We start from the raw sequence: 18,125 nt of genomic DNA, 5'->3' as shown, positions 1-18,125 counted from the left end.
CTGTTGCTGAGATGATGATGGGAAAGGTTTGCTATTGCTAAACCTGTTTCTTCCACCTTTGTTATTATTGAAGCTTTGCTTCTGTTTATCCTTCCATGAAAAATTTGGATGATTTTTCCATGAAGGATTATAGGTGTTGCCAAAGGCTTCACCCATGTAATTCACCTCTGCCATTGTAGGGTTCTCAGGATCATAAGCTTCTTCTTCAGAAGATGCTTCTTTAGTACTGTTGGATTCATTTTGTAATCCATTCAGACTCTGAGAGATCATATTGACTTGTTGGGTCAATATTTTGTTCTGAGCCAGTATGGCATTCAGAGCATCAATTTCAAGAACTCCTCTCTCTTGAGGCGTCCCATTACTCACAGGATTCCTCTCTGAGGTATACATGAACTGGTTATTTGCAACCATTTCAATAAGTTCCTGAGCTTCTGTAGGCGTTTTCTTTTGGTGAATGGATTCTCCTGCAGAGTGGTCCAGTGACATCTTGGAAAATTCAGACAGACCATCATAGAATATATCTAATGTGGTCCATTCTGAAAGCATGTCAGAAGGACACTTTTTGGTCAGCTGCTTGTATCTTTCCCAAGCTTCATAGAGGGACTCACCATCTTTTTGTCTGAAGGTCTGAATGTCCACTCTAAGCTTGCTCAGCTTTTGAGGAGGAAAGAACTTGGCTAAGAAAGTCGTGACCAGCTTATCCCAAGAGTCCAGGCTATCTCTAGGTTGTGAGTCCAACCATGTTCTAGCTCTGTCTCTTACAGCAAAAGGGAAAAAGCATAAGCTTGTAGACTTCAGGATCAACTCCATTGGTCTTGACAGTATCACAGATCTGCAAGAACTCAGTTAAAAACTGATAAGGGTCTTCTGATGGAAGTCCATGAAACTTGCAGTTCTGTTGCAGTAGAGAAACTCATTGAGGCTTTAGCTCAAAATTGTTTGCTCCTATGGCAGGGATTGAGATGCTTCTTCCATAGAAGTTGGAAGTTGGTGTTGTAAAATCACCAAGCATATTCCTTGCATTGTTGTTTGGTTCGGCCATAATTGTTTCTTTTGTTGCTTCCTTTTCGAAAATTTTAGTGAGGTCTTCTTCAGAGTTTTGTGCTTTAGCTGCTCTTAGCTTCCTCTTTAGAGTCCTTTCAAGTTCAGGATCAGCTTCAACAAGTATGCCTTTATCTTTGTTCCTGCTCATATGAAAGAGAAGAAAACAAAGAAAATATGGAATCCTCTATGTCACAGTATAGAGATTCCTTGAGGTGTCAGAGGAAAACAAGAATAGAAGGATGAGGTAGGTAAGGAAGAATTCAAGCACACAAAGAGAGATAGAGTTCAAATTGACAATGGAGGAGGAATATTAGTGTTTAAATAGAAAAAGATAAGAGAGGGGTGATTTTCGAAAATAAAAAGAATAAAATTTAAAATAAATTTCTGAAAAATTGGTTGTGGTTTTGAAAAAGATAAGAAATAAAGTAAAAAAAGATAAGAAGTTATAAAAAGATTTTGAAATTAGAATTTAAAAAAATGTGATTTGAAAAAGATATGATTTAAAAAGATATGGTTGAAAAGATAAAATTAACAAGATTTGACTTTAAAAAAAATTAATGACTTGATTAACAAGAAAGTAAAAGATATGATTCTAAATTTCAAATATTGAATCTCTCTTAACAAGAAAGTAACAAACTTGAAATTTTTTGAATCAAGATTTTTTAAAATATGAGGAAAAGATTTGATTTTTGAAAAAGATATGTTTGAAAAGATATGATTTTGAAAAAGATGTGATTGAAAATATTTGATTCGAAAAAGATTTGATTTTTGAAAAAAAAAATATGAAGATTTGAAAAAGATTTGATTTGAAAACAATATTCCTCTCCTTGTGTCATCCTGGCGTTAAACGCCCAGGAGCTGCATGTTTTGGGTGTTTAACGCCCAATTGCTGTATGGTTTGGGCGTTTAAATGCCCAGCCACCTTGGCTGGCGTTTAAACGCCAGTTTTCCTTCTTCACTGGGCGTTTTGAACGCCTAGCTTTTTCTCTGTAATTCCTCTGCTTTATGTTCTTGGATCTTCATTTTGCTAAATCCTTTATTCAAGAAGATATGTTTTCAATTTTGAAAAACAACAAAATGAGTCGAAACATATAATTCTTGGATCAAAACACAAGATATATGCAAGAACATTGTGAACGTCAATATGAACACCAAGAACAATCTTGAAGATCAAGATGAACATCAAGAACTCAGTTTTCTTAATAAAAGAAAACATGGAGGATACCAAACTTAGAACTTTCTCATGTTTAGGCCATATGAATGCAAGAATGCATATGTAGAATATCATGCAGTGCAAATCAATAAATCATGAAGATCAAACAAGGCAATTCATCAAGAACGACTTGAAGATCATCAAGAACACAAAGCATGTGTTTCGAAAATTGCAAGACAATTAAAATCATGCAATTGACACCAAACTTAAAATTTGGCCCTAGATTCAAACAAGAACCATGAAATATTTATGAGTTTTTATGATTTTATGATTTTTTTGGGTTTTTTTTCCGAAAATAATTATTTTTTGGAAAAACGAAAACAAAGAAAAAAATTTTTTGAAAAATTTTTGAAAACTTTTTGAAAATAAAATAAAGGTTGAAACAAGAAGAAAATTACCTAATCTAAGCAACAAGATGAATCGTCAGTTGTCCAAACTCGAACAATCCCCGGCAACGGCGCCAAAAACTTGGTGCACGAAATTGTGATCTCAATGGCGCCAACAACTTGGTACGCACAATTGTAATATCACTCTTCTTCACAACTTCGCACAACTAACCAGAAAGTGCACTGGGTCGTACAAGTAAGAAACCTTACGTGAGTAAGGGTCGATCCCACGGAGATTGTCGGCTTGAAGCAAGCTATGGTCATCTTGTAAATCTCAGTCAGGCGGATTCAAATGGTTATGGAGTTTTGATAATTGAAAGATAAATAAATATAAAATAAAGATAGAGATACTTATGTAATTCATTGGTGGGAATTTCAGATAAGCGTATGGAGATGCGTTATTCCTTCTGATTCTTTGCTTTCCTACTTCATTCATCCAATCCTTCATACTCCTTTCCATGGCAAGCTGTATGTTAGAGGATCACCGTTGTCAATGGCTACCGTCTGTCCTCTTAGTGAAAATGGTCCAAATGCGCTGTCGCCACACGGCTAATCATCTGTCGGTTCTCACTCATGTTGGAATAGGATCCATTGATCCTTTTGCGTCTGTCACTACGCCCAATACTTGCGAGTTTGAAGCTCGTCTCAGTCATCCCATCCCAGATCCTACTCGGAATACCACAGACAAGGTTTAGACTTTTTGGATCTCAAGAATGCTGCCAATTGATTCTAGCTTATACCACGAAGACTCTAATTGTGAACCAGAAGGCTAAGAGATATGCATTCAAGCTTGTTTGCATGTAGAACGAGAGTGTTTGTCAGGCACGCGTTCATAAGTGAGAATGGTGATGAGCGTCACATAATCATCACATTCATCATGTTCTTGTATGCGAATGGATATCTTAGAACAGGAATAAGCATCAATTGAATAGAAAACAGTAGTACTTTGCATTAATACTCGAGAAACAGTAGAGCTCCACACCTTAATCTATGGTGTGTAGAAACTCCACCGTTGAAGATACATAAGTGATAAAGGTCCAGGCATGGCCAAGAGGCCAGCCCCCAATGTCTAAGATCGCATAAACTGATCAAAGATAGATACCAAGATGAAAATACAATAGTAAAAAGTTCTATTTATACTAAACTAGTTACTAGGGTTTACAAAAATAAGTAAGTAATGCAAAAATCCACTTCTGGGCCCACTTGGTGTGTGCTTGGGCTGAGCATTGAAGCTTTCACATGTAGAGCTCTTCCTTGGAGTTAAACACCTGCTTTGGTGCCAGTTTGGGCGTTTAACTCCAACTCTTATGCCAGTTCTGGCGTTTTGACGCCAGAAAAGGGCAGAGAGCTGGCATTTTGATGCCATTTTGCATCGTCAAAACCCGCGCAAAGTATGAACTATTATATATTGCTGGAAAGCCCTGGATGTCTACTTTCCAACGCAATTCAGAGCGCGTCATTTGAAGTTCGGTAGCTCCAGAAAATTCACCTCGAATTCAGGGAGGTCAGAATCCAACAGCATTTGCAGTCCTTTATCAGCCTCTGAATCAAATTTTTGCTCAGGTCCTTCAATTTTAGCCAGAAAATACCTAAAATCATAGAAAAACTCAGAAACTCATAGTAAAGTCCAGAAATGTGAATTTTGCTTAGAAACTAATAAAAATATACTAAAAACTAACTAAATCATACTAAAAACTATATAAAAACAATGCCAAAAAGCGTATAAATTATCCGCTCATCAGAAGTCTAGAGATTAAGGGTAAGTAGTGCATCTATCTGACAGAAACTCTCTTGGACTTACAACCACGATCGGAAATAGGCTTGAATCTAGGTGCTTCACAAAACTTGCAACTAGTTAGAGCAGCATCGTCTTTTCGATACAACATACAATTGTTTGAGCAACAATCTATTTTGATTGCCTTCAATCCAAGCTTTTGCACTAACTTCTTAGCCTCATAGTAATCCCTAGGTATGGCACTACCCTCAGGAGCAATTTCCCTAATTAAGGTGGCCCACTGCTTAAATGACTCCTGTGATTGGTTTCCCTCGGCCTTAATGCATAGCATTCTAACGGCTATCGATAGTTAAGAGTGCACACAACCTTCCCACAAAGGCTTTTGAGCTGCCTCAAGAAGATCAAAAAAGTTTTTAGCCTCTACATGAGGATCCTCTAGACCAGCAGAATTGAAAACCATTTCATGATACCTTCTGGAGTTGTCTTCCCAGCTAATGTCATACATATCACATTCTTCCATATTTTCACCACTTCCTGAACCACTTTCCCCACAATTATTGAATCCCGTCTGATTAATGCCTATGTCATCAATCTCTCCATGTTCTGTCCGAATCCAATAATTTGGCATAAACCCTTTTTCCCACAAATGCATCTTAATAATGTTCATCTCTTTATAGTTTGTGCATCTACACTTAACACATGGGCATCTACACTTTCCTTCCGACTTCACAACATCTACACTTTCCTTCCGACATTTCTTACAAATTCGATATTTATCTATTGACATTAGGTAGCAAATTTAGCATTCTTATCTAATAATCCAGTAAATATAGTAGTTTTTAATGCAGAATTCCAATTCTGTTCATAACATATATTTCATTGAGAATTACCATGATAAATTACAAATGATCAGACAGGAATAAACAAATGGACTGACTTTGAAAAACAACAAGATCATATCATCTTATAAGCTCTCGCTTCAACGGCTAATAATAATATTCACAGGTTCTATTGGCCACAGATTAGAGGCACTGCTATACAAAAGCACTCATCTTTGTAGCATTGACTCCACAAATGGAAGTATTTACCAGTATCAATTTCAATCATCAACTGGTAAAATGAAAGAATTGTTAAAGAGTAAAGACATAAGTGAGTTTTAATTCAAAGCATGCTAGTACACCACAAAAATACAAAACTAACAAGCGGACCAAAAAATAAAAATAACCCGAATAACCCCATGAATCTGAACTCTTCAAATACAATTACTGCAACCAACTACTAATAAATATCTGTCCAAAAAAATTTAGCCAAAATTGAAATGAGACGTTTGGGTTCAAGGTTACATTAAAGGAGACTAGAAGTCAAAACAAAAGGCACATTGATGAGCGGATAATTTGTACGCTTTTTGGCATTGTTTTTAGTATGTTTTTAGTATGATCTAGTTAGTTTTTAGTATATTTTTATTAGTTTTTAATTAAAATTTACTTTTCTGGACTTTACTATGAGTTTGTGTGTTTTTCTGAGATTTCAGGTATTTTCTGGCTGAAATTGAGGGACCTGAGCAAAAATCTGATTCACAGACTGAAAAGGACTGCAGATGCTGTTGGATTCTGACCTCCCTCCACTCGAAGTGGATTTTCTGGAGCTACCGAAGCCCAATTGGCGCGCTCTCAATGGCGTTGGAAAGTAGACATCCTGGGCTTTCCAGCAATATATGATAGTCCATACTTTGCCCAAGATTTGATGGCCCAAACCGGCGTTCAAAGTCACCTTCAGAATTCCCAGCGTTAAACGCCGGAACTGGCACCAAAGTGGGAGTTAAACGCCCAAACTGGCACAAAAACTGGCGTTTAACTCCAAGAAGAGTATCTACACGAAAATGCTTCATTGCTCAGCCCAAGCACACACCAAGTGGGCCCAGAAGTGGATTTTTATGTCATTTACTCATCTTTGTAATTCTTAAGCTACTAGTTCCCTATAAGTAGGACCTTTTACTATTGTATTTTCATCTTGGCTCTTCTGGTTCCCTCTTTGGGACCAAAGCCAATGATCACTCTTGTTCTTATGTATTTTCAACGGTGGAGTTTCTACACACCATAGATTAAGGTGTGGAGCTCTGCTGTACCTCGAGTATTAATGCAATTACTATTGTTCTTCTATTCAATTCCGCTTGTTCTTGTTCCAAGATATCACTTGTTCTTCAACTTGATGAATGTGATGATCCGTGACACTCATCATCATTCTCACCTATGAACGTGTGACTGACAACCACCTCCGTTCTACCTTAGATTGAGTGAATATCTCTTGGATTCCTGATACACGATGCATGGTTGATCGCCTGACAACCGAGCGCTCGCCTGACAAACGAGCCAGCCATTCCGTGAGATCAGAGTCTTCGTGGTATAGGCAAGAACTGATGGCGGCATTCAAGAGAATCCGGAAGGTCTAACCTTGTCTGTGGTATTCTTAGTAGGATTCAATGATTGAATGACTGTGACGTGCTTCAAACTCCTGAGGGCGGGGCGTTAGTGACAGACGCAAAAGAATAACTGGATTCTATTCCGGCCTGATTGAGAACCAACAGATGGATAGCCGTGCCGTGACAGGGTGCGTTGAACATTTCCACTGAGAGGATGGGAGGTAGCCACTGACAACGGTGAAACCCTTGCATAAGCTTGCCATGGAAAGGAGTAATAAGGATTGGATGAAGACAGTAGGAAAGCAGAGAGACGGAAGGGACAAAGCATCTCCATTCGCTTATCTGAAGTTCTCACCAATGAATTGCATAAGTATCTTTATCTTTATCTTTATGTTTTATTCATATATCACCCATACCAATTTGAGTCTGCCTGACTAAGATTTACAAGGTGACCATAGCTTGCTTCATACCAACATTCTCCGTGGGATCGACCCTTACTCGCGTAAGGTTTATTACTTGGACGACCCAGTGCACTTGCTGGTTAGTTGTGCGGAGTTGTGATAGAGAGTTGAGATTGCAATGAGCGTACCATGTTGATGGCGCCATTGATGATCACAACTTCGTGCACCAAGTTTTTGGCGCCGTTGCCGGGGATTGTTTCGTGTATGGACAACTGACGGTTCATCTTGTTGCTTAGATTAGGTATTCTTCAGAGTTCTTAAGAATGAATTCTAGTGTTTCAAGGTGATGTTCTTATCATCACCAAAGTTGATTGATTATCATCAATTTAGCTCTTGAATGCAATGTCCTGCTGAAGCTTGGCTATTCATGTCTAATTCCTTTAGACTGAAGCTTTAGACTGACATTGCATGATTCCTGGAATTCTCAATAAGAATTTTGATACCTTTATTTTCTTTTTCACTTAATTTTCAAAAAAAAAAAACAAAAAAAAAATATTACAAAATCATAAAAGAAAAACTAAAAATATTTTATGTTTCTTGTTTGAGTCTAGTGTCTTATTTTAAGTTTGGTGTCTTGCATGTATTGTTTATTTGATCTTGGTTCTATTTTCAAGTCAATAGTAGAGGGAACTGAAGATTCAGAACATGCAGCAGAGGAATTACACAGAAAAAGCTGGGCGTTCAAAACGCCCAGTGAAGAAGGACAGACTGGCGTTTAAACGCCAGCCAGGGTGCCTGGTTGGGCGTTTAACGCCCAAAAAGGTAGTGCATTGGGCGTTAAACGCCAGAATGTGCACCATTCTGGGCGTTTAACGCCAGGATGGCACAAGAGGGAAGATTCTGTTTTTAATTCAGATTTTTTTTTTCAAGTTTTCAAAGTTTTTCAAAATCAAATCTTTTTCAAATCAAATCTTTTCAATCAAATCTTTTTCAAAATCAATTTCTTTCCTTTTTCAAAGATACTTGCTAACAATTAATGATTTGATTGAACATTTCAAGTATGTTGCCTTTTCTGTTGAGAGAGGTTTAATGTTTGAATCATATCTTTTCTTGTTAGGCAAGTCATTAATTTTTAAAAATCAAATCTTTTTAAATTGTTTTTCAAATCATATCTTTCAATCATATCTTTTTAATCACATCTTTTTCAAAAATAGTTTTCAATCATATCTTTTTGATTTCTAATTTCAAAATCTTTTTCAAAAATTACTTGGTTTCTTTTCCACTCTTGGTTTTCGAAAATCAATTAAAGTTTTTCAAAATGTTTTTAAAATCTTTTTAATCTAATTTTCGAAAATTTCTTCCTCTCTTCTCACATCCTTCTATTTATCGAGTACCACTCCTTCTCAATGCACAATTCGAACTCTATCTGATTAAGTTCGAATTCTTCTACCTCTTCCTTCTAATTTTCTTCTTCTCTGACACCTCAAGGAATCTCTATACTGTGACATAGAGGATTCCACATTTTCTTATTCTCTTCTCTTTCATATGAGCAGGAACAAAGACAAAAGCATTCTTGTTGAAGCTGACCCTGAACCTGAAAGGACCTTGAAGCGAAAGCTAAGAGAAGCTAAGGCACAACTCTCTGTAGAGGACCTAACAGAAATCTTCAAAGAAGAAGACATGGCAGCCGAAAACAACAACAATGCAAACAATGCAAGGAAGGTGCTGGGTGACTTTATTGCACCTACTCCCGACTTCTATGGGAGAAGCATCTCTACCCCTGCCATTGGAGCAAACAACTTTGAGCTTAAGCCTCAAGTAGTTTCTCTAATGCAATAGAATTACAAGGTCCATAGACTTCCATTGGAAGATCCTCATCAGTTCTTAGCTGAATTCTTGCAAATCTGTGACACTGTCAAGACTAATGGGGTTGACCCTGAGGTCTACAGACTTATGCTATTCCCTTTTGCTGTAAGAGACGGAGCTAGAATATGGTTGGACTTACAACCTAAAGACAGCCTGAACTCTTGGGAAAAGCTAGTCAATGCCTTCTTGGCAAAGTTCTTTCCACCTCAAAAGTTGAGTAAGCTTAGAGTGGAAGTCCAAACCTTCAGACAGAAGGAAGGTGAATCCCTCTATGAAGCTTGGGAAAGATACAAACAATTGATCAGAAAATGTCCTTCTAACATGCTTTCTGAATGGAGCATCATAGGTATTTTCTATGATGGTCTGTCTGAACTATCCAAGATGTCTTTGGATAGCTCTGCTGGAGGATCTCTTCATCTGAAGAAGACGCCTGCAGAAGCTCAAGAACTAATTGAAATGGTTGCAAATAACCAATTCATGTACACTTCTGAAAGGAATCCTGTGAACAATGGGACAAATCAGAAGAAAGGAGTTATTGAGATTGATACTCTGAATGCCATACTAGCTCAGAATAAAATATTGACTCAGCAAGTCAATTTGATTTCTCAAAGTCTGTCTGGAATGCAAGCTGCACCAAGCAGTACTAAGGATGCTTCATATGAAGAAGAAGCTTATGATCCTGAGAACCCTTCAATGGAAGAGGTGAATTACATGGGAGAACCCTATGGAAACACCTATAATTCTTCATGGAGAAATCATCCAAATTTCTCATGGAAGGATCAAGAGAGACCTCAACAAGGTTTCAAGAACAATAATGGTGGAAGAAACAGGTTTAGCAATGGCAAGCCTTTTCCATCATCTTCTCAGCAACAGACAGAGAATTCTAAGCAGAGCCACTCTGACTTAGCAACCATGGTCTCTGATCTAATCAAAACCACTCAAAGTTTTATAACTAAAACAAGGTCCTCCATTAGGAATTTGGAGGCACAAGTGGGACAGCTGAGCAAGAAAATTACTGAACTCCCTCTTAGTACTCTTCCAAGCAATACAGAAGAAAATCTAAAAGGAGAGTGCAAGGCCATCAACATGGCCGAATTTGGAGAGGAGGAAGAGGCAGTGAACGCCACTGAGGAAGACCTCAATGGGCGTCCACTGGCCTCCAATGAGTTCCCTAATGAGGAACCATGGGAATCTGAGGCTCAAAATGAGACCATAGAGATTCCATTGGACTTACTTCTGCCTTTCATGAGCTCTGATGAGTATTCCTCCTCTGAAGAGGATGAGTATGTCACTGAAGAGCAAGTTGCTAAATACCTTGGAGCAATCATGAAGCTAAATGACAAGTTATTTGGAAATGAGACTTGGGAGAACAAACCTCCTTTGCTCACCAAAGAACTGGATGACTTGTCTAGGCAGAAATTACCTCAAAAGAGACAAGATCCTGGGAAGTTTTCAATACCTTGTACCATAGGCACCATGACCTTCAAGAAGGCTCTGTGTGACTTAGGATCAAGTGTAAACCTCATGCCTCTCTCTGTAATGGAGAAGCTAGGGATCTTTGAGGTGCAAGCTGCAAGAATCTCACTAGAGATGGCAAACAATTCAAGAAAACAAGCTTATGGACTTGTAGAAGATGTTCTGGTGAAAATTGAAGACCATTACATCCCTACTGATTTCATAGTCCTAGAGATTGGGAAATGCATGGATGAATCCATCATCCTTGGCAGACCCTTCCTAGCCACAGCTAAGGCTGTGATTGATGTTGATGGAGGTGAACTGATCATTCAAGTGAATGAAGAATCCTTTGTGTTTAAGGCTCAAGGATATCCCTCTATCACCATGGAGAGGAAGCATGAAGAGCTTCTCTCAAAACAGTGTCAAACAGAGCCCCCACAGTCAAACTCTAAGTTTGGTGTTGGGAGGCCACAACCAAACTCTAAGTTTGGTGTTGAACCCCCACATTCAAACTCTAAGTTTGGTGTTGGGAGGTTCCAACATTGCTCTGAGCATTTGTGAGGCTCCATGAGAGCCCTCTGTCAAGCTACTGACATTAAAGAAGCGCTTGTTGGGAGGCAACCCAATGCTATATTTTATCTATTTTCTTTTGTTATTTCATGTTTTCTGTAGGTTGATGATCATGAGAAGTCACAAAATCAATTGAAAAAGTAAAAACAGAATGAAAAATAGGAAGAAAAATAGCACACCCTGGAGGAAGAACCTACTGGCGTTTAAACGCCAGTAAGGCTAGCAGATGGGCGTTTAACGCCCAGTCTGGCACCATTCTGGGCGTTTAACGCCAGAAAGGAGCACCAGACTGGCGTTAAACGCCAGGAAAGGGCAAGAACCTGGCGTTAAACGCCAGAAATGGGCACCAGCCCGGCGTTTAACGCCAGAATTGGCTCAAAACACATTTTTGCATGCCATTTGGTGCAGGGATGACTTTTCCTTGACACCTCAGGATTTGTGGACCCCACAGGATCCCCACCAACCCCACCGCCCTCTTTCTTCTTCACCCATTCACCAATCACCTCACTACCTCTTCCCCAAAAACCCTTCACCTATCAAATCCCATCTTTCTCTTCACCACTCACATCCATCCTTCATAAAAACCCACCCATAATGGTCGAACCCTGCCCCTCCCTTCACCCCTATATAAACCCATCTTCACTCCTTCATTTTCACACACCCTAAACACTACTTCTTCCCCCTTTTGGCCGAACCACACAACCTCCTCCATCTCCTCTATTTTCTTCTTCTTCTCCTCTATTCTTTCTTCTTTTGCTCGAGGACGAGCAAACCTTTTAAGTTTGGTGTGGTAAAAGCGTTGCTTTTCGTTGTTCCATAACCATTTATGGCATCCAAGGCCGGAGAAACCTCTAGAAAGAGGAAAGGGAAGGCAAAAGCTTTCACCTCCGAGTCATGGGAGATGGAGAGATTCATCTCAAGGGTGCATCAAGACCACTTCTATGAAGTTATGGCCATGAAGAAGGTGATCCATGAGGTCCCTTTCAAACTCAAAAAGGGTCAACTTTGATCAAAGGTTGGACCAAGTCCTCACAGACATTTGTGAAGAGGGCGCTCAATGGAAGAGAGATTCAAGAGGAAAGCCGGTTCAACTGAGAAGGCATGACCTCAAGCCCATCACTAAGAAAAGGATGGAGCAAAGCAAACAAGAGACCCCACTCATCATGAAATCCCTGAGATGCCTCAAGGGATGCACTTTCCTCCACAAAACTACTGGGAGCAAATCAACACCTCCCTAGGAGAATTGAGTTCCAACATGGGACAACTAAGGGTGGAGCACCAAGAACATTCCATCATCCTCCATGAAATTAGAGAAGATCAAAGAATCATGAGAGAGGAGCAACAAAGGCAAGGAAGAGACATTGAGGAGCTCAAGCACTCCATAAGACCTTCAAGAGGAAGAACAAGCCGCCATCACTAAGGTGGACCCGTTCTTTAATTTCCTTGTTCTTTATTTTCCTGTTTTTCGAAAATTAATGCTTATGTTTGTCCATGTTTGTGTCTTATGATCATTAGTGTCTTAGTGTCTATGCCTTAAAGTTATGAATGTCCTATGAATCCATCACCTTTCTTAAATGAAAACTGTTTTTATTTCAAAAGAACAAGAAGTACAGGATTTCGAATTCATCTTTAAAACTAGCTTAATTAGTTTAATGTGGTGACAATACTTTTTGTTTTCTGAATGTATGCTTGAACAGTGCATATGTCTTTTGAATTTGTTGTTCATGAATGTTAAAATTGTTGGCTCTTGAAAGAATGATGAAAAAGGAGACATGTTACTGAGGATCTGAAAAATCATAAAAATGATTCTTGAAGCAAGAAAAAGCAGTGAATACAAAAAAAAAAAAACGAAAAAAAAGGAAGAAAAAGAAAAAAAGAAAGAAAAAGAAAGAAATAAAGTTGTGATCCAAGGCAAAAAGAGTGTGCTTAAGAACCCTGGACACCTCTAATTGGGGACTCTAGCAAAGCTGAGTCACAATCTGAAAAGGTTCACCCAATTATGTGTCTGTGGCATGTATGTATCCGGTGGTAATACTGGAAAACAGAGCGCTTTGGGCCACGGCCAAGACTCAATAAGTAGCTATGTTCAAGAATCATCATACTTAACTAGGAGAATCAATAACACTATCTGGATTCTGAGTTCCTAAAGAAGCCAATCATTCTGAATTTCAAAGGATAAAGTGAGATGCCAAAACTGTTCGGAGGCAAAAAGCTACTAGTCCCGCTCATCTAATTTGGAGCTAAGTTTCATTGATAATTTGGAGTCTATAGTATATTCTCTTCTTTTTATCTTATTTGATTTTCAGTTGCTTGGGGACAAGCAACAATTTAAGTTTGGTGTTATGATGAGCGGATAATTTGTACGCTTTTTGGCATTGTTTTTAGTATGTTTTTAGTATGATCTAGTTAGTTTTTAGTATATTTTTATTAGTTTTTAATTAAAATTCACTTTTCTGGACTTTACTATGAGTTTGTGTGTTTTTCTGTGATTTCAGGTATTTTCTGGCTGAAATTGAGGGACCTGAGCAAAAATCTGATTCAGAGACTGAAAAGGACTGCAGATGCTGTTGGATTCTGACCTCCCTGCACTCGAAGTCGATTTTCTGGAGCTACAGAAGCCCAATTGGCGCGTTCTCAACGGAATTGGAAAATAGACATCCTGGGCTTTCCAGCAATATATGATAGTTCATACTTTGCCCAAGATTTGATGGCCCAAACCGGCGTTCAAAGTCACCTTCAGAATTCCCAGCGTTAAACGCCAGAACTGGCACCAAAGTGGGAGTTAAACGCCCAAACTGGCACAAAAGCTGGCGTTTAACTCCAAGAAGAGTCTCTACACGAAAATGCTTCATTGCTCAGCCCAAGCACACACCAAGTGGGCCCGGAAGTGGATTTTTATGTCATTTACTCATCTTTGTAATTCTTAAGCTACTAGTTCCCTATAAGTAGGACCTTTTACTATTGTATTTTCATCTTGGCTCTTCTGGTTCCCTCTTTGGGACCAAAGCCAATGATCACTCTTGTTCTTATGTATTTTCAACGGTGGAGTTTCTACACACCATAGATTAAGGTGTGGAGCTCTGCTGTACCTCGAGTATTAATGCAATTACTATTGTTCTTCTATTCAATTCCGCTTGTTCTTGTTCCAAGATATCACTTGTTCTTCAACTTGATGAATGTGATGATCCGTGACACTCATCATCATTCTCACCTATGAACGTGTGACTGACAACCACCTCCGTTCTACCTTAGATTGAGTGAATATCTCTTGGATTCCTGATACACGATGCATGGTTGATCGCCTGACAACCGAGCGCTCACCTGACAAACGAGCCAGCCATTCCGTGAGATCAGAGTCTTCGTGGTATAGGCAAGAACTGATGGCGGCATTCAAGAGAATCCGGAAGGTCTAACCTTGTCTGTGGTATTCTGAGTAGGATTCAATGATTGAATGACTGTGATGTGCTTCAAACTCCTGAGGGCGAGGCGTTAGTGACAGACGCAAAAGAATCACTGGATTCTATTCCGGCCTGATTGAGAATCGACAGATGGATAGCCGTGCCGTGACAGGGTGCGTTGAACATTTCCACTGAGAGGATGGGAGGTAGCCACTGACAACGGTGAAACCCTTGCATAAGCTTGCCATGAAAAGGAGTAAGAAGGATTGGATGAAGACAGTTGGAAAGCAGAGAGACGGAAGGGACAAAGCATCTCCATTCGCTTATCTGAAGTTCTCACCAATGAATTGCATAAGTATCTCTATCTTTATCTTTATGTTTTATTCATATATCACCCATACCAATTTGAGTCTGCCTGACTAAGATTTACAAGGTGACCATAGCTTGCTTCATACCAACAATCTCCGTGGGATCGACCCTTACTCGCGTAAGGTTTATTACTTGGACGACCCAGTGCACTTGCGGGTTAGTTGTGCGGAGTTGTGATAGAGAGTTGAGATTGCAATGAGCGTACCATGTTGATGGCGCCATTGATGATCACAACTTCGTGCACCACATATATCTTAAAATAGAAATAAGGAGACAAACATAGAAGCCACACAAGCAAAACCACAATCAAACTCATTGAAAAAGTGATTAGGAGCCGCAGCATCATCCATCAACCCAAAAATAAATCAAATCAAATCAGAAAATAAAAAATTTGAAAAAAGAAAACAAGCTTATCATTGTAGAAGAAAATATACTCCATCAAGCAAACAATACAAAAAATTAATATGAATAAAAAAAAAGTAATTATAACAATTAAAAAAAGAATAAACAGAGAAATTAGGTTTGAAAAGCTGAAAGCGGTGGTGGTGAAGAGTGGCACCTAAAGCAAATTTTGAAGATAGGAATCACCACATTTACCAAACTTCAAGGCTGGTCAATCGTCAACTCCTTTGCACAAACATCAAAGCCAATACACGCAGCAACTACTACCTGAATGGTAGGTAAAATTGTGATTTCTGATAATGGCATTCATGTTCGTTCTCTCCCTGGTGATGGCGCCAAAAACTTGGTGCATGATACCATGGTCCAAACATAACTTCACAACTTCGCACAACTAACCAGCAAGTGCACTGCGTCGTCCAAGTAATACCTTACGTGAGTAAGGGTCGATCCCACGGAGATTGTTGGTATGAAACAAGCTATGGTCATCTTATAAATCTCAGTTAGGCGGATAATAATTGGTTATGGAGTTTTCGAATAATAATAATAAATAAATAGAAAATAAAGATAGAAATACTTATGTAAATCATTGGTGGGAATTTCAGATAGGCGTATGAAGATGCTGTGCTCCTTTTGAATCTCTGCTTTCCTACTGCCTTCATCCAATCCTTCTTACTCCTTTCCATGGCAAGCTGTATGTAGTGCATCACCGTTGTCAATGGCTACATCCCATCCTCTCAGTGAAAAAGGTCCAAATGCTCTGTCACGGCACGGCTAATCATCTGTCGGTTCTTGATCATGTCGGAATAGAATCTATTGATTCTTTTGCGTTTGTCATCACGCCCAACAATCGCGAGTTTGAAGCTCGTCACAGTCATTCAATCCCTGAATCCTACTCGGAATACCACAGACAAGGTTTAGACTTTTCGGATTCTCATGAATGCCGCCATCAATTCTAGCTTATACCATGAAGACTTTGATTAAGGAATCCAAGAGATATGCGCTCGGTCTAAGGTAGAACGGGGGTGGTTGTCAGTCACGCGTTCATAGGTGAGAATGATGATGAGTGTCACGGATCATCACATTCATCAATGTGAAGTGCAACGAATATCTTAGAACAGGAATAAACTGAATTGAATAGAAAATAGTAGTAATTGCATTAAAACTTGAGGTACAACAGGGCTCCACACCCTTAATCTATGGTGTGTAGAAACTCCACCGTTGAAAATACAAAAGTGATAGTGGTCCAGGCATGGCCGAATGGCCAGCCCCCATAAACGTGATCAATAGTCTCCTAAGATGAATATTAGAATAAAACTGAGACCAAAGATGTCTAATACAATAGTAAAATGTCCTATTTATACTAGACTAGCTACTAGGGTTTACATAAGTAAGTAATTGATGCAGAAATCCACTTCCGGAGCCCACTTGGTGTGCTTGGGCTGATATTGAGCTTTACACGTGCAGAGGCTTCTTTTGGAGTTGAACGCCAAGTTGTAACGTGATTTTGGCATTCAACTCTGGTTCGTAACGTGTTTCTGGCGTTTGACTCCAGAATGCAGCATGGAACTGGCATTGAATGCCAGTTTACGTCATCTAATCACAAATAAAGTATAGACTATTATATATGGCTGGAAAGCTTTGGATGTCTACTTTCCAACGCCGTTGAGAACGCGCCATTTTAAGTTCTGTAGCTCCAGAAAATCCATTCCGAGTGCAAGGAGGTCAGAATCCAACAGCATCAGCAGTCCTTTGTCAGCCTTCTTATCAGAGTTTTGCTCAAGTCCCTCAATTTCAGCCAGAAAATACCTGAAATTACAGAAAAATACACAAACTCATAGTAAAGTCCAGAAATGTGAATTTAGCATAAAAACTAATGAAAACATCCCTAAAAGTAGCTAGATCCTACTAAAAACTACCTAAAAATAATGCCAAAAAGCGTATAAATTATCCGCTCATCACAACACCAAACTTAAATTGTTGCTTGTCCCTAAGCAACTGAAAATCAAATAGGATAAAAAGAAGAGAATATACTATAAAGCTCAGAATATCAATGAATATTAATTCTAATTAGATGAGCGGGACTTGTAGCTTTTTGCTTCTGAACTGTTTTGGCATCTCATTTTATCCTTTGAAGTTTAGAATGATTGGCATCTCTATGAACTTAGAATTTCAGATAGTGTTATTGATTCTCCTAGTAATGTTTGTTAATTCTTGAACACATATACTTTTATGAGTCTTGGCCGTGGCCCTAAGCACTTTATTTTCCAGTATTACCACCGGATACATAAATGCCACAGACACATGACTGGGTGAACCTTTTCAGATTGTGACTCAGCTTTGCTAAAGTCCTTAGTTAGAGGTGTCCAGAGCTCTTAAGCACATTCTTTTTGCTTTGGATCACGACTTTAACCACTCAGTCTGAAGCTTTTCACTTGGACCTGCATGCCACAAGCACATGGTTAGGGACAACTTGATTTAGCTGCTTAGGCCAGGATTTTATTTCCTTGGGCCCTCCTATCCATTGATGCTCAAAGCCTTGGATCCTTTTTACCCTTGCCTTTTGGTTTTAAGGGCTATTAGCTTTTTCTGCTTGCTTTTTTTTCTTTTTCCTTCTATATTTTTTTTCGCAAGCTTTTGCTTTTTCACTGCTTTTTCTTGCTTCAAGAATCAATTTCATGATTTTTCAGATTATCAATAGCATTTCTCTTTGTTCATCATTCTTTCAAGAGCCAATAATTTTAACATTCATAAACAACAAGATAAAAAATATGCATTGTTCAAGCATTCATTCAGAAAACAAAAAGCATTGTCACCACATCAATATAATTAAATTAATTTCAAGGATAAATTCGAAACTCATGTACTTC

The 18,125-nt window shown here is 38.9% G+C and overlaps 2 non-coding genes across 2 annotated transcripts; one reads left to right on the top strand and one right to left on the bottom strand.

The window, feature by feature from the left end:
* Positions 1–540: 540 nt before the first annotated feature.
* LOC130977774 (small nucleolar RNA R71) lies at positions 541–648 on the top strand. Its single transcript, XR_009085450.1, has one exon. It is a non-coding gene; the product is annotated as a small nucleolar RNA R71 (small nucleolar RNA).
* Positions 649–9,283: 8,635 nt separating this feature from the next.
* Positions 9,284–9,391, bottom strand: LOC130978638 (small nucleolar RNA R71). The gene has a single exon (XR_009086259.1). It is a non-coding gene; the product is annotated as a small nucleolar RNA R71 (small nucleolar RNA).
* Between the last annotated feature and the right edge of the window lie 8,734 nt (positions 9,392–18,125).

This window comes from Arachis stenosperma, chromosome 4 (assembly GCF_014773155.1).
Source record: "Arachis stenosperma cultivar V10309 chromosome 4, arast.V10309.gnm1.PFL2, whole genome shotgun sequence".
NCBI lineage: Eukaryota > Viridiplantae > Streptophyta > Magnoliopsida > Fabales > Fabaceae > Arachis > Arachis stenosperma.
The sequence above is the reverse complement of the archived record's forward strand: the minus strand, read 5'-3'. Positions and strand labels throughout refer to the sequence as shown.